This window comes from Schistocerca nitens, chromosome 5 (genome assembly GCF_023898315.1).
Source record: "Schistocerca nitens isolate TAMUIC-IGC-003100 chromosome 5, iqSchNite1.1, whole genome shotgun sequence".
Lineage (NCBI taxonomy): Eukaryota > Metazoa > Arthropoda > Insecta > Orthoptera > Acrididae > Schistocerca > Schistocerca nitens.
Genome location: NC_064618.1, coordinates 444,121,929 through 444,139,699, shown reverse-complemented (window position 1 = coordinate 444,139,699; position 17,771 = coordinate 444,121,929).

The window sequence follows — 17,771 nt, the reverse complement described above, 5'->3', positions numbered from 1 at the left end:
CTCATGCAAATATTTGTGATTAAAATTTTTTGAGGATCTGAAATGTAATAGACTCAGCCATAGGTAAAGCAGATGGCTGACTGTGGTTTGTCGGTAGAATACTACCATGTAAAAGTCTTCTTATAAAGTCCTAGAATCAACTTTTTAAGAGGCAAATCTAGAAACATGTTACAACCCTCTACATAATGCACCCATAGAAATGGGAAATACAAGACTAGACTAGTTAGAGCATGCGCAGGGGTGTTTAAGCAATCATTCTTCCCATTCTCCATATGTGAATGGAGAAGGAAAAAGCCCTAATAACTGGTGCAGTAGATATTACCCTCTGTCATGGAGTGCACAATAGTTAGTAAAGAAATGATCTAGGTGTAGATATAGAAGCACCTTACTAGCAAGTTTCCAAGCTGGCAATTTGAAATGTTTGCACCTGATGTAATTAAATTTATGGTGTAAATTCAGTAAACAATAATTTATCTGTTACAAACTCAAACAGAAACATAATTTATTTGTAACCTGATTTCTGTTATATCTCTTAATTTTTGTGCGTAACACTCCAAATGGTGGCTCATGTCAGTACCAATGATGTGTGTCAGTAGGGATCAGAATAGATTCTCTCTGAGTTCAGGTAGCTAGCTGAAGTGGTAAAGATACCCAACCTTGCTTGCAAGATGAAGGCAGAACTTACCATCTGCAGCATAACTGACAGAACAGATTACAGACATTTGTTACAGGGCCATGTGGAGGGTCTGAATCAAAGACTTAAATGGTGCTGCAACTATGTAGGTTGCGGGTTTCTTGACTTATGCAATAGGGTGGTGGATTTTCAGGTTAAGCTAATAGGTCAGGGGTAAACTACACACAGGAGGCAACTACACTGATAGCGAGGACTGTGTGGAATGGACTAGATGGTTTCATTACTTAGAGGGTCTCTTGAAAGTTGAGAAAGGGCTTCAGTCTCAAACGATGTGGGACAAATGCAGGAAGAATCTAGACACAGCAACTATCAGTATTGTTATAGTGACATTGAAATAGATAGTCCCTGTGACTTAATATGGGTGGAGGTTATACTTGACAACAAGAATAAATTAATAATTAATTGCTTCCTTTTACCAAACCCCTGGCTCAAATGATTCAGTTGATGAACAGTTCAAAGAAAACTTGAGCCTCATTTCAAATAGGTATCCCACTCTTACAATTATAGTTGGTGGTGACTTCAATCTGCCCTTGATATGTTTGTGAAAATTCATGTGCAAATCCAGTGTTAGATATAAAACACTGTCAGAAATTATACTAAATGCTTCCTCTGAAAATACATTTGAGCAGTTAGTTTAGGAGCTGACTTGAAGTGGAAATGATTGTGAAAACATACTTGACCTCTTAGCAACAAATAATAATGAGCAAATAGGGAGCACCATGATGGATTCAGGGATTAGTAACCTCAAGTTCATTGTAGTGACACTGACCACCACAACATCTAAATCAACTAAAAATAAGCACACAATATATCTGTTTAAAGTGCTGATAAAAATTAGCTTGACAACTTCATAAGAGACAGTCTCAACTCTTTCCAAGCTAACTATATAAGTGTAGACCAGATGTGACTTCAACACAAGGAAATAGTGTTTGTGGCAATTGACAGATTTATGCTGAATAAATTGATAAAAGACAGTATTGATCCACCATGGTACACAAAATAGGTTAGAACAGTTGCAGAAGCAATGAAAAAAGGATGCCAAATTTAAAAGGACACACAATGCTTAAGATTGATGATATTTTACTGAAACTTGAAACTTAGCGCAGAATTAATGCATGATTTATTTATTTATTTGTGTTCTGTAGATCCAGCATACAAAAGAATTGCATGGATATGGAACGAGTCACAATATAAATCAGCACAGTAGCCTACTTGTATATGCTAACAAATGTAAATTGCCATTGGTGTTTAAGAAACAAAGTATGTTAACAGTTACATGCTTAAGCGTTTTCTATGGTAAAATAAAGTTATAAAATGATAAAATAATAAATTACAGGTTTACATATTACAAACTATACATTAGCAGGAATTTGATAGAGCCAATTGCCTGAACACGAATTCCCATACTGGTGTAAGATGTATTAAGTTACAAAGTGGCAATAGCAAATATTACAAGTAAAGTATTACATCTAAGTTACAATGTTACATTAAAGAATTGATTAAGATAGTAAAACACTTTTTCCAGAAGATATTCCTTCAATTTACTCTTAAATTTTGGCATTTCACTGGTAAGATTTTTATGTCAGATGGGAGTGCATTAAACACCTTTATGCTTGAGTAGTATACTCCCTTTTGTATCAGACTCAAGTTTTTTCTGTCAACATGAAAGTCATGTTTTGTTCTTGTGTCATAGTCATGATAAGAAGTATTGGTTTTGTAGATGTGTAGATTCTTAGCTGAAAAGCACATTAGGGATAAGATATATTGTGAGGTCATTGTTAATATTTTGTGTGTTTTAAAAAGATTTCTGCATGAATAATTCCTGTTAACTTCACTTATAATTTGAATTGCTCTTTTCTTAGTTACAAATACTTTATTTGCCACTAGTCGGTTATCCCAGAATATTAAGCCAGATGATAACAATGAATGGAAATAGCCAAAATAAGCAGCCTTAAAAGTATTGCTATTAGCAGTTGTTGCTATAATATGTAGTGCATAAGTTGCTGAACTAAGTCTTTTTCTCTAGTCCAAAATATGGCAAGCTTTTGAGCCATCTTCATGATTCAGCAATACCCTCTGCTTTCTGTCAGTGAGGCACGATCTGAGCCACATTCCCACTGTGTCAGTTAAACCATAATAGGCTGCTTTTGAAAGGAGGATTTCATGTCTCACACAGTCCAAGGCTTTGGTTAAGTCGCAAAAAATACCAACTGGAGCCAATTTATTGTTCAGTGCTTCTAGAACATTATTAGTAAAGGAGAATATGGCATCATCAGTTGACAGGCCTGATTGGAAACCAAATTGGCATTGACTAAGAGCCTTGTGGAAATTCAGCTATTAATAGCTTCCATGATAAAACTTTGTCTCAAAATCTGACAGAAAATCCAAAGATATTCTGGTCATATGTGAAATACACCAGCGGCAAGATGCAATCAATACCTTCACTGTGCAATACCAATGGTAATGTTACTGATGACAGCTTCAATAAAGCAGAGTTATTATACTTAGTTTTGTGAAAATCTGTCACTAAAGAAGACAAAGTAAATATCTCAAAACATGAATCTAGAACAGCTACCAACATGAGCTACATAACTGTAGATGTTCATGGAGTAGTGAAGCAGCTTAAATAACTTAATAAAGGCAGGTCTTCTGATTCAGATCAACAGGGATCTCAAACTAATCCATATTTGTAGATTCCCATTAGGCTCGTGATACCATTCCTCACAAGAGATCTCTAATCAAATTGTATGTGTATGGAGTATCAATTCAGTTGTGTGACTGGATCTGTGATTTCCTGTCAGAAAGGTCACAGCACATAGTAATCACTGGAAAATCATTGACTAAAGTAGAAGTGATATCCAGCGTTCCGCTAGGAGGTGTTGTATCGCTTCTGGTGTTCCTCATCTGTAAAATGATTTAGGAGACAATCTGAGAAGCTTTCTTAGATTGTCGGCAGATTATGCTATCATTTACCGTATTGTAAAGTCACCAGAAAATTAAAACAAATTGCAAAATGATTTAGACTAAATATCTGCATGATGCAAAAAGTGGCAGTTGTCTCTGAATAAGGAAAATTGTGAGGTCATCTACAGGTATATGAAAAGAAATACATTAAATTTTGGCTATATAAAAAATTGCACACCTTTAAAGGCTGTCAGTTCAACTAAATGCCTAGGAAAATCAATTATGGACAACTTAAATTGGAACAATGACGTAGATAATGCAATGGGAGAACCAAACCAGAGCCTATTTTTTATTGGCAGAATGCTTAGAAGATGCAACATGTCTACCAAAGAGACTACCTACACTGTCCATGTCCATCCTCTGCGAGAATATTGCTGGGTGGTTTGGGATCCTTACCAGATAGGACTGATGGAGGACCTCAAAAAAACCTAAGGACAGCTCATTTCAAGTCATCACAGAGTAGGGGAGAGAGTGTCATGGACATGATAACCAAGTTGGGGTGGTAATCAGAGAAACATAAGCATTTTTAACTGCAACAAGATCTTTTCATAAAATTTCAGTCACCAACTTTCTCCTCTGAATGAGAAAATATTTTCATGTCATCAACCTAACATAGGGAGGGTTTGAAGAATCCTCTGGCAGGCACTTAAGTGTGAATTGCAGAGTAGTCATTTATATGAAAATCAATGAAAAAATTGTGTGTCTCTAAATTCTCTTATCCAAATGTAATTCCCATTTGACTGTATTCTTTATTTTTTGCTACAGGTATTCAACAATCACCTGCTGTTGGGCGTGCTGTTATGGAAATGATGTTTGAAGGTGGATTCAAGACAATAGACTTGAAGCGTTTTGGATTTGAAAGGCTTATACATAATGAGTTGCTGAGGGAAGTGAACATCATATGATAGCAAATCATTATGTTAAATGTTAATGAGATCTGAATATTAAATAATAATGTAATTATAAAACTCGGAATTTTCTGATCTGAATATAAAAATAAGTTTGTCATTGCAAAACATTGTGTTATAAGAATGTACAAATATTCAAGCAGATGACAAAGAGGAAAATTTCTTCAACATTCTAAAATATAAAATTGCTGATGGAAATGATCATATGAATGCTAATCATTATATTATATGTTCATGAGATCTGAATATTAAATAATAGGATAATTACAAAACTCTTTTTTTCTGATCTGAATATAAACATGTTTGCCATAGTAAAACACTATATTATAAGAATGCACAAATATTCAAACAGATATTAAAGAGGAAAATTTATTCAACATACAACAACAAATAAGTTAGTTTTGTCTTCCTGCTACTGCAGAGTTAATGGGAAGCAAGGAGTGGTAGCAATTTATATAAAGAAAAGTACCAGTTTTACTACCCTACTTGGCGTGACTAGAACGAACATCAAAAAATGACTGTGACATTTAAGCTATAAAAATTACTAAGTTTGACTTGGTTATTGCTGTGGTTTACTGGTCACCACCTGGAATTTTGAACTTTTCATAAATGAATTGAACTTCGCTATACCCTACAAATTAATTGCTAAAGTAAATGCTGCTGCCCACATATCAGACACTTGCAGCACAGTTATAGATCACTCTCTAGTCAAGAAGAGCTTATACAGTACTTCATTAAAAAATTTCATTGTAAGCTTTAGTTACTGTCTGGCTCAAATATTAAGCTCAAAAGGAAAAGGCAGTATTGGGAACAATGTGTCTTTAGAAACCACATGTAAATGCTTTAGTCAGGGTAATATAAACTACTTCTACAGTTTCCTAAACAAAGAAAACTGGTCACAGGTTATAAAATTAATGACCTAAATGTCATAATATTATGAAAAGGGAAGCTGCTTCCCACCACATACCAGATATGCTGAGTCGCAGGTAGGCACAACAAAGAGACTGTCACAAAACTTCCGTTCAGTAAGGTATTTATCAAAAATAGATCACACACACACACACACACACACACACACTAACAGAGGTTGAGGCCAGGAGGGTTACGGGAACATTCCTGTAACCTTCCTGGCCTCAACCTTCATTAGTCACTGTCCTCACCCATCCATCATCCCCTTCCCTGTTCCCATTCCGGTGTTACACAGCCTTCAGTCCACCATCACACCCAGTCTTTTTACTTCTTTTCTGCTAACCCCTCCACCTCCCAACCTCTCCCCTGCCCGCAATCTAAACTACAGCTCTTCACTGTCTGCCACTACTACTCTACTATCCCTCCCCCTCCTCACCCCAGCATCCTCATCCCCACCCAATCGCCACTCCCATCATGCACTACTGCTACTGCTACTTGCAGTGTGACTTCAGCTGCGAGAGACTGCAGTCATGAGTGTGTGTGTGTGTGTGTGTGTGTGTGTGTGTTGTCTATTTTTGACAAAGGCCTTACTGGCTGAAAGCATTGTGACAGTCTTTTTGTTGTGCCTACCTGTGACTCAGCATCTCTGCTATATGGTGAGTAGCAATTTTCCTTTTCATAATATTGTTACACTGCATTCTGGATTTTCCATTGTTTGACCTAAATGGGAAATTTAGCACCATTAATATATTAACCTGAAGAGTCCAGCACCAGAGAAACTAATACCCAGGTACCCAGGTAGACAATGAATGGCCATTTTATTATTAATAACAAAAATTCACTCATCTCCATCTAGGAGCATAAATTCACAAGAACACAAAACTAGTTTATCAGTCAAATTTTATGTATTATTTTACATTTCTGACAGGTTAAGTCAAAGGTCAACTGTTTGCATAGAATGACTGGGTCACTACTATATCATAGAGCCAATGTCTTAAGTATCACCCAGTGAGATAATTGTCTCTAGACACTGTCGCAGTATGGGAGCCAAGATACCAAAGTCTGGGAGGGTGGGGATGTCAAAAGGCCAAATCTTCATGGATCCAGGACAAACACTGGTGGCAGTTCCACGTAGCTCCAGAAGGCAGTGATCTAATGTTGGCTGGCTGACTTCAACTGCTGGATATGAGCCATGTGATGTGGCTGAAGCTAATAGGTCCAATCTATCTCCACCTTAATGCTGTTGCCACTTACTAGTGAGGTAAGCACCATGAGTCACAGTGATGTCATAAGATAGTTGCATGTCTTCTTATTGTTATTATCATTCTAACATGCTTTGTTTTAAGAGCATTGACATGGCTCCTGTACTTTAGTTTGTAGGTAAACCAAGTTGCTGTACCGGTATATTGGTGGGCTTTGTGCACAGACATAGTGTGATCCATCACTTTCAAACTGAATTTCCCCAGAAAACTGTAACCATAAGTGGAAATTCTAGAACAAACAGTTGGATCGCATGGGGAAGAGATTACTACATAAAATACACTGAAGCACCAAAGAAAAATGCATATTCAAATACAGAGATATGTAAACAGGCGGAATATGGCACTGTGGTCAGCAACACCTATATAAGACAACAAGTGTCTAGCACAGTTGATAGACGCTTACTGCTGCTATAATGGCATGTTACCAAGATTTAAGTGAGTTTCAATGTGGTGTTGTAGTCATTGCACGAGTGATGAGACACAGCATCTCCGAGGTAGCAATGAAGTGGGGATTTTCCCATACAACCATTTCATAAGTGTACTGTGAATATGAGGAATGTGGTAAAACATCAAATTTCCAGCATCGCTGTAGCTGGAAAAAGATCCTGCAAGAACAGGACCAATGACAACTGAAAAGAATTGTTGAACATGACAGAAGTGCAACCCTTCTGAAAATTGTTGCAGATTTCCATGCCGGGCCATCAACAAGTGTTAGCATGCAAACCATTCAACAAAATATCATTGATATGGGCTTTTGGAGTCAAAGGCTCACTCATGTGCTGTTGATGACTGAACAACACAAAGCTTTATGCCTCACCTGGACCCATCAACACTGACATTGGACTGTTGATGACTGGAAACATGTTGCCTGGTTGGACAAGCCTCATTTCAAATTGTATCGAGTGGATGAATGTATACAGTTCATGGACCCTGCATGTCAACTGCGGATTGATAAAGCTGGTGGAGACTCTGTAACGGCATGGGGCATGTGCAGTTGAAGTTATGTGGGACCTCTGCTATGTCTAGAAATGACTCTGACAGGTGACATGTACATAAGCATCCTGTCTGATTGCCTGCATCCATTCATGTCCATTATGCATTCTGATGAATTCCAGGATTACAATGTGATATCCCAAATATCAAGAATTGCTACAGAGTGACTCAAGGAACACCCTTCTTAGTTTAAATACATCTGCTCACCACCAAACTCCCTAGAGATGAACATTATTGAGCATATCTGGGATGTCTTGCAATGTGCTGTTCAGAAGAGGTCTCCACCCCCTTGTACTCTTATGGATTTATGGACAGCCCTGAAGGATTCATGACATCAGTTCCGTCCAGCACTACTTCAGAGATTAATCAAGTCCAAGCCACATTGTATTGTGGCACTTCTGTATGGTCATGGGGCCTGTGAACGATATTAGGCATGTCTGCCAGTTTCTTTGCTCTTCAGTGTATGTAACCTGAATAACTGATTGCCTGAATTCCACATACATTACACAAAATATTCCAAAATACTGAAAAAGGTAATAACAGTAACAAAAATATTGCATATTGATAAATGCATTTATAATTCCACAAATAAAGTGAAGGTCCTATGAAATGTTATTAATAAGCAGGTGAAAGCAGAGCATCATGAAAAGAGATAATCCCTTAGAAGTAGCCTACACAATTAACAATGTTTTGCAGGTGTTACAGGTAATATGATAAAATCAGACATAAATAATAATAACCAACCCAATAAATATAAAATAATCACATTTAATAAGTCAGTGTACATCAGCACTATCATACAAGTTTAAGTAGCAAAAGCAGTAAAAGAACTATGACATTGATGGTGTACCTGCAACAATCTCAAAGAAAACTGCTTCAAACGTAGTTGAACTAATTACATACTTATGTGATGGTTCATTTCAGACAGGCATTTTCCTTGATGTATTGAAAACATCCACTGCAATTCAAATACCTAAAAAAAGGTGGGAGAGATAATGTAAATAAGCACAATTCCATAAAAATTACCTGCATCATTTCAAAAATATTAGAAAAGGTATGTATGACAAACTTATGGAATGTATGAGGAGTGTTAAAATGAAAAGGTATGAAATGTTGTAACAACCAAAAATTAGCATATTCCACGTTAGGAAAACATAGTGAGACGGGAATGTGAATGTAGCGCACAGCATGGCCCACTAAAAAATTTAATCTGTACCCTCAGTAGGCAAGGAGATGCTCGCCATCTTTCTCAGTATCTGGGGTCCAATACTTATCAGATTCCTCAAGTATGGAAAAACTGTTAACAATTATGTGTACTGTGAAACACTCTGTAGCCTACACAAGTCCATCAAGAGCAAATGGCTTGGGCTGCTCATGGAGGGAGTGATTCTGCTCCATGATAATGCATGTCCATAAGAAGCACTCTTTGGCCCAAGCTTCTGGAGTTTGCAGTTGTGTGCTCAAGGGCTGCTTGCTCATGTGAATGAATGGTGTGTGTTTCTCATTTTCCAATGAAGGCTGTGGCTGAAAGCTTATGTGTAAGTGATGTAATGGATCTGGGAGATGTGTTATTTTCTACCGGATTTGTCGATACCAAATTGTAAATGTTTTCTTATATTTTTGTCAGAATTTTTTTATTATAATTTGCCTAATTATATGCTAATTTACTTATATTTTTGAGAGTGAAAGCATATTGATTACTATTAGTAAATGTGACGAGAATATCAAAGAGACTGGTTACAAGTGGAAGCTTGTGTGTTGTGTAAAATGTCTTTGACGCTGGAGTCGTCTTTGACTGTAGTCAGTCGGCAGTGAACTCTTGGTGTGTGTTGACGGTAGAACAATGTGCAGGTCGCCGTTATAAATAATTTGCTAGTGAACAGGAAAAAGTGAATTATGTTACAATTTTTTTTTATATAAACATTCGAAGAAGTGGTATTTGAAGCACCAAAAATGAGGCAAACGCATTGAACCAGGTCATTTCTGCAGCCGACAAAACTGCATACTGGAATCATACTTCCACTAGACAACTGAAGCCAAGACAAATATCGCCTTGTAAACATTTCACGGAAAAGGTACTGTCACGAAATATGCCAAATTTAAGTAAATAAAAAATAGTGAGCAATTTCAGTGACTTTTAATGGTATCTGTCTGCAACTTAGTGTGTTATCTTTATGGTAAATAGCAATCTGTCTTTTACTATATTGTTAATTAATAAAACTGATTACTCATCTTGTTTTTGATGAGAAGTGACAATCTTTGTCTAAATTGGTTATGAAGATTCTGCCTGTGGGGCAGAGAAAAAAGATAATTGTATGTATATTATGTGATTTTTCTTTTCTGTTTCATGGATCTTATCTAACTGAACAAAAGAGGAGAAAACCTATATAAAAGGGGGAAATGCTTCATCTCAATGTAAGACTTATTGAGATTGGAATTATGTTTTCAGATGAGGAAAATTTTGTATGATGCTATGCAACAGTGTAAGGAAAAGGTAAGGGACACCAACATAGTGTTAGCCCATCTTTACTTGTTCAACAAATTTCTTAAATTGTTTTTAAATAGCTCTTGGCTCATTTTGGGTTTTTGAGTGGTGAACTTTACTATTTGTAATTTCATTCTGCACATTGCTATAAAGAAGTTGTCAAACATGGCCACTATAGTGCCACCCACTGGCAAGATGGAGTGCTAGCTGATTGTATGTTATTTAAATGAGCATTCATTGTGTCTGTCTGTAGTAGTCCATAAGTATTGCAGCACACTGTTACTGAATAAGTGAACTTAAGTTCTGTGAATCACTTTTTTTTTAAATATTACAGTAATCTGTGAGATTGAAGTTATGACAAAATTTTGGAAACAAAAAATGATGGAAATAGAGCCTGATGCAGAATAACAAGTCCCTGTCAACTGTGACAACATTATCAGTCTGACTATGAACATAGCAGATTCTGATGTGGATACTTAAGAATCTGTAGTTGCTAATGTGAGGGCTTTGTTGAGGGAGGCTAATGTACAATCATAAGTTTGTGTAGAAGTTACACTGACCAGACAACCTCTTACATCCTTTTATGATTTATTTGAAAAATTGACTGAGCTAATGACTTCTCATAATGCTGAACAAGCCAATAAAACTGATCATAGACTAAAGGAATAAATTAAAATTCATCTTGTGTTGGGAGAAGAGTCTACTAGAACCAACGATAGGTTGAAATCAGAATCCACAAGATCCACAGAAAGTTTCACAGAGTAGTTAAGATATAAATAATCAGATTACTGCCACTTTAGATTCAGTGAAGAATCGAATATCTGGTTTTACAGAATCATTTCAAGAAATACCGGGTGTAGTAAACCAGTTGCTGGAGGATGTTGAAGAATGAAGTAGTACTCAGACTACAATGGAAAATAATTTGTTGGAATTGAAATAACAAGTTAACAGATTGTCACGTGAACAACAAAAGATAATACAACAGACCCTGTCTGCTCAAGGTGAACAGTTTAACAAAATGTTCAATGAGTGGATTATATAGAAAAATAGTGATGTTCTTGAAAAAGCCAAAAAGGAAAGCCATGATGCAATACAATCAGTTGACCGGGGGCTTTGAGTGAGAGGATATGAAAAGAGCTCAGTCAAACAAGACAGATATTAACCCATGACTTGCCTGACACAGTTAATATGCGGGCCACTGACCTGAAACAATAACATGAGATGATAAAGAACTCACCACATGAGATAATGCTGACACTGACACATGTGAATGAAATTATTGTAATACAAGGCAATTCATTCAATCTATTCCACATCATCAAGGGTGCAGTAGCCCATGTCTGGAATGTTTGTACTATTTGTTTGGGGCAGCACCCACATTAACCATCAAGCTTTCAGAGGAAAATTTGCTCGGGCACCAGCAGTTCCAGGTTTATATGCCTGTGGAAAAGGTATCAACATCCTGTCATTTTCACTGATAGTTTTACAGTGAACTTACCTAAAATGTGGAGTGAGAGACAAAAATTACAGCTGCAAAATCATACATGCAAGGAGAGTCTGTGCTGTGGACCGCAACAACTTCTGGAGCCTCTTCAACTTTCAATCAGTTTGAACAAGCTTTTCTTATGAAGTACTGGTCAGTGCATGTCAAGCTTGCTTAAGACATGAAGTCTTCGATCCTGAGATGTACAACCTGAAACATGATATCTCAGAAAAGATTTTGAGAAATATCTAGGAGAAACATGCTATGAAATAAGCCAGTAGCACACAGAGATGTCATTGGATACTGAAGTGCAAACTGCCAATCAGCATTTGTGAAAATCGGATTCATGCAGCAGAAGACCCAGTGGAAAACTTTTTGTCTGTGGTAGATTCACTCGATCAAATTCAGGAGGACACCAAATATAGTAACTGACTGGTGCGGTAACACAGCATTCCACGAACCACAACAACAATGGCCAGAATCACGTCACTTCGAGCAGTGCCACTCTGCCTTCATCAGGCCCTAGAATTGAAAATGGACACGATCGAGTGCAAAATACTTAAGGGTATTCGAGGCAAAATACAAATACTAAGTATCAGTACCATCCTGGATACCAGATGGGTGGGAATATCCCAAATGAGTTCAGTAACTCCCTCAAACCATGGAAACCAATGGCAACAGAATTTTTGCTAACCACCACTTAAGCAGTATGCTAATGGTAACTGCAATAGGGCAATAAATTATTCTGAATAACCTCCTTGTTGACCACAACAACATTCTGAACCTATAAGAGTGGCTGAGGTCACTGATGAAGGGCCTTCCATGTCTATTCAGTTAACAAACTAGAGGCAACAAACTAGAGATAAGGCTTTTCCTCTCCCAGATATTGACCAAGGAATGGTATGGGGATACATGTATAATGCAGTAACACGTATGGTACACTATAATGACAGAAAGAATATAAGCGATGAGTTATGTGATGGTCCTTTTTCATGTATGGAACAGTTCAATGACCAGCTTCAGGCTGCAGTCCAAGCTGTTGTGAGTGGAATAACAACCATTGTAGTTATAGACACAGGAGCAAAAATGAATGTCTTGGCAAGCCATTTTTTTTTCAAAAATATCTCAGAGACTGCAAAATTCCAGTGTTGCTGGTGAAAAATTGTATTTTGTTGGGATATATTGTCACCTGTAAACAGAGGGTAGAAAAGTGGGGGCAGGTGGAGCTCAAATTTGAGCACAGAGCTGATGAGTGCATGTTTTTCACTGTGAAGGAGTTATTTGTGGCATTCTTACTGGACATGGAATTTCTATGATTGTGGGTGGGGGTGGGGTGGGGGAAGTTATACAAGATTTGACCTCTGAAGTGGAACTTGCCTATTGAATACTGGAAGGGGGGGGGGGGGGAGAATATAGGATTAAATTTAATTTGAACTCATGCACACCAAGGCAGTTTCTGCCAGAATCTTAAGTTGAAAATAGCAGCCAGTATGGTGTTGCGGGCAGACAGTGACCCTGTTGACTACGCATGTGACAAACCAGTGTCAACAAATGTAGAAAGTCATTTGCCAATAAGATTTACACGAAGGCAAAAGAATCTGCTTGTCTTAGCAACTGTCAAAATCTGAACTGGCCGAGTTATTACTGTCATTTGTTCAGAGTTTCTCCAGCACATGTGGACTAATAAGAAATCATATACATCACATGTATGTTACTCCCCACGATATCTTTTCACACCAAACCTATTCCATTCCAGGGACAGAAAGGGAAGCAGTGAAGCAGGATATACCTAGGATGACATTTTGCAGGTTTTATTTACGGGGTTGTTTATATATGTATTGTATTGTTCTATGATGTGATGTGTTACTTTTAATTTGTAATTATCTACACTGGGATCCTCCTCAAAATATTTTCTGAGACTGTCATGTTTCAGGCTGTACGTCTCAGGATTGTGCACTTCATGTCTTAAGTAAGCATGAACTCCACAGAAATGTAATTTATAGATGACTGTATCACACAAACTAACTGTAAGATTAAACCATAATTTGTTCTCATGTTTAAAAATACTCTATGGTAACATGAAGGTTTGCTGATTGCTCTGAAAGGTTGAGTGATCATAACTATGAAAGTAGAGTCCAAACCATGACATAGTTTAGCTGTATAATGTGAACCAAACATAGCTAGTAGATCATTTAGTGTGGCATTTGTAAATTTCTCTTTGACATAAATATCATTTTTGAATTTATATTTATCTTATTACATGACAGAAAGAATGTTTGTTTTGCAAAGACCTGAACAAGGGAAAAAATTTAAAAATCTGTATGCTATCATGTATCATAATCTATTGATTATACAAAGATATATGCTAAGCACTAGCTAGAATTGAAAATCTTTTGCCAATAGCATGGGATTGTGTGTACACTGAAATGACCATTCAAAAAATTATGCACACTGACATTTCTTTGTTCAAGTAGCAGACCAAAGGAAATAATTACTTAGATAGTAGACTTTATATTGTGTTTTTAGTAATCCACTTTAGATTTAAATACTCACTTGCCTTCTTCTTATAATGTTGCTCCAGTTATTTTCTTCATACTAGAGTTGACATAGTGTCAAAGAGCAAAATGGTCAGGTGTTGTTTCTGTAAAAGTTTGAGCACATGAAATAATAAGGGAATTGGAATTTCTTTTATGCCTTGACCATTTGTGTCTCTTGTGGTATTTGTGATTTGCTATTCGCATCTCTTTCCAAAAGGTTAGGTACCTCAAATCTCGTTATGTGAGTGTCTAGAAAACTAGGTGTCCTAATCCTTTCTGTGTGATTTTTCCATTGTTTAGAGTATTGGATATAAGTGTCTGACCAGTACATTTCACAATTGTAAACACAGTCAAGAAGTAACAGTATCGAGATTTAAAAATATATGTGAACCCTATCATTACACTTTGTAAAAAAAAAAAAAGCATACATACTGTGAAAGTACCTTGTATGTAGAGTTTATCATGATCCAGTGACTAGAATAAAAGAAGTGCTAATTTTTGTGAAGACTATGATGAGTGCATAAATGCACGAATGCTGTACTTCAAGACAACACACTCGATGAATGAAAATGGATGTGCTATAATGCTCTGTCTCACCTGTGTAAAAACAAAGTGCCAGCAAAAAGTATGAATGTGCACAGTGAAGGGGTACTCACCACTGGTCAGCAGTAAGTAGGGTGGAGACAAGGGATGGTTTCGTAAAAAACAGAAAATTCTGTGAATCTCTAGGATGCTAGTAATGCAGATGCTTTTTAAAAGCACATGCATCATGGCTCTGTGTAATATTCCCATGAAGAGTTGGTCATGGAAAATGGCAGCTGACAATACTGGGCTGTGGTATGGACCTAATTAATTGTTCCCACATTGTATTGAGTGTGTGAACAAATTTAAACTGCTCGTTGTGCATGGGTTATACCCATCTGACATGAAAGGACACTCTTGTAGTGCATGTGGCAAACTATTTAGAATAAATAAAGAAACACTAAACCATGGAATCCAGTAGGAGCAAAACAAATCAGTTTACTTTTTGTATAAGTAATTTACAAAGCTAGCAAACATAAATGCTAGTGCCAAAATAAAATCAGTGAATAACACAACACCCTATAGTTACAAACCATGGCCACATTAAGTAATTCGAAGTTCTGTTTAAGACAATAGGCAATTTCCTCAAGGATCAGAACAATGGCAGCTTTGTGCTTTCCAGCCCCTGTCGTGCATGAATCGTGCCTTCTCACTTTGTTTCATAACAACAGTTGCATGTTGATGAGGATGGTTGTTAGCACCCTACCAGTCTGGCTGTCTGTATGTGATTGCCAGCTGTCTATGGAGGCTGCTGCAACTGAATTGACCTTGTGCTGGCGGCTACTTGAAGTCAACGCCTGAGGGAGCAGACCCAAGCATCCTTTCCCATGTTAATCCCGATGCTACTGAACACAAGGAGATGAGTCTACTTTGTTTTCATTCAGTAAAAATTTTCTCAATTTATCTATTGTCACCTGTCTATCTGAAGTCAGTAAATCTACTTTGCTTTGTATTCAGTAAAAAATTTTCAAATTCGTCTATGTTGTATGGATATCAGAAGACATCAAGTCTATTTTGTATTATAGTCAATAAGATATTTGTCAATTCAACTGACATTTGCTCTTTTAAAGGTGTCAAGACTGCTTAGTATCACATGAAATCAAGATTTAATTTTGTCATTTCTCAGAAGTGCCTAACAGTAATACAAGGAACTCTAATGTAAATTACTAACCTTATACTTGGAAAAATCACAAATGCTAGTGAAAAATAGTTTACAATTGACAATTATTCACTTTACATTGCAAAATTATTCAGTAAATATCTGTTTTAAGGATATGTAGAGACAAACAAACAAGAAAGGAGCCTCCATATCTGCAGCCATCGCTTGCTGCAGTTTCACTATTTGACATTTCTTAAAGAAAGAGGTGCATGATGCTTTACTTAATTATGTGCAGTCCCGTGAACATACCACATCTTTTTTCTACCTGTACTTGCGTCACTGTTAATAGGAAAGCAACTGTGTACTTTTATCATTTCCATAATAGTCTCTGTGTACAGCAATAATTGTATTCTGTGACACCATAGGAGAGATTTATCACTGATCAATGATACTGAAATGGCCTGTTGCTGAAACAGAATAGAGTAGGGATAAATGTTCTTTTGTTTTTTGCTTAAGAGTGCAAGCTCACTCCCTCTTACTTTGTCTGTCTCTTGTACAGACATGCTGTGCAATTTGAGTTGAAACCTTTTCTGTTTATCAGTATTAGAGTATGTGGTATCTTTCAAAATTTTTTGTAATTATTTTAAATTTGCCTCCTCCCAATTGGATACCTTAGGTGATTTTTTGCCATAGGATTCGGTGGATTCAGTAGATTGTTGTGAAGAGACACAAAGTCTGAATGTGTACTGTGTTTAATCATTAATTTGTACTTGATCATAGCAATCAGTGACTGAGATTAGAGGCCAGTCGTTTTAATGTACCCTGCAACCACTCGATTCAGGAGATGTTACAAATGATTCAGTCATTCATCTCCAAACAATGATGCTGTTGGTCCTTGCCCATGTCAGGCACTAGTCCATGTTCAGTAATTAGGTGGTTACCCATCTTACAATGACACATTGATCTCCAGTAAGGTTGTAGAGCTAAACAAAAAACATAACCGAAAACTTGAGTTGAAACACGTCATGTTGGCCACTCATCCTGATGGACAGTTGGTTGATAGTCACAAATTATGTACTCAAATATCTGTATATGCTATAAGATTATCAGATTGCATTTGTAAAGAACTGACTCATTCCATGTCCTTGTGAACCAACACAGTTGGACCTATGGAACACGAAATAAATGAAATCAAGTCAAATCAAATCCACTACCAAAAGCTGAGGAGTGATGGCAACAGAGCTGACAGGAAGTGCTGGGTGTGTGTATGGAGTAGGTCTTGCACCTGGGTTCTCCACAGGGATGTAATTTCTGTGCTCTTGACATTGGGAATCGCATAGGGATGAAATAGAATGTTGTAGTTTGGGTGGGTGGTGAAATGATATTTCAAAAGGGGATGGGAAGAATCTCAGGTAGGGTGTCCCATCTTTCCATTGTTCATTGCTGCAACTCAGTGTTTCATCTTTATGATGAGTTTTTGACTTTTCATGAACTTCATAATTTGCTAACCCACAACATTTTCATAAACCAAATTACTATTAATACTTACCGACCTTCCAAAGTAGCAATATATAAGCTTGCCATCTTTCAAATCATTATGTAGGTTTTGAAATAATTTTATGTCTTTACACCAGTCTTTATAAGATCATCTCCCACCCCACAACAGTCTGTTCACATTCAGAAAGCTCACAAGCAACTTCTATGATAAAGTCCCACATGAGCTAGCACACACATAACACCCACTTATCGAAGTTATGAGTATCATGTTATCTTGATGCTGTATATTTGTGAAACTCTTTGTTCTTCAGTTTGTGGCTGAACACCAATCATATAATACTTTAAAGAGTGCCATCTG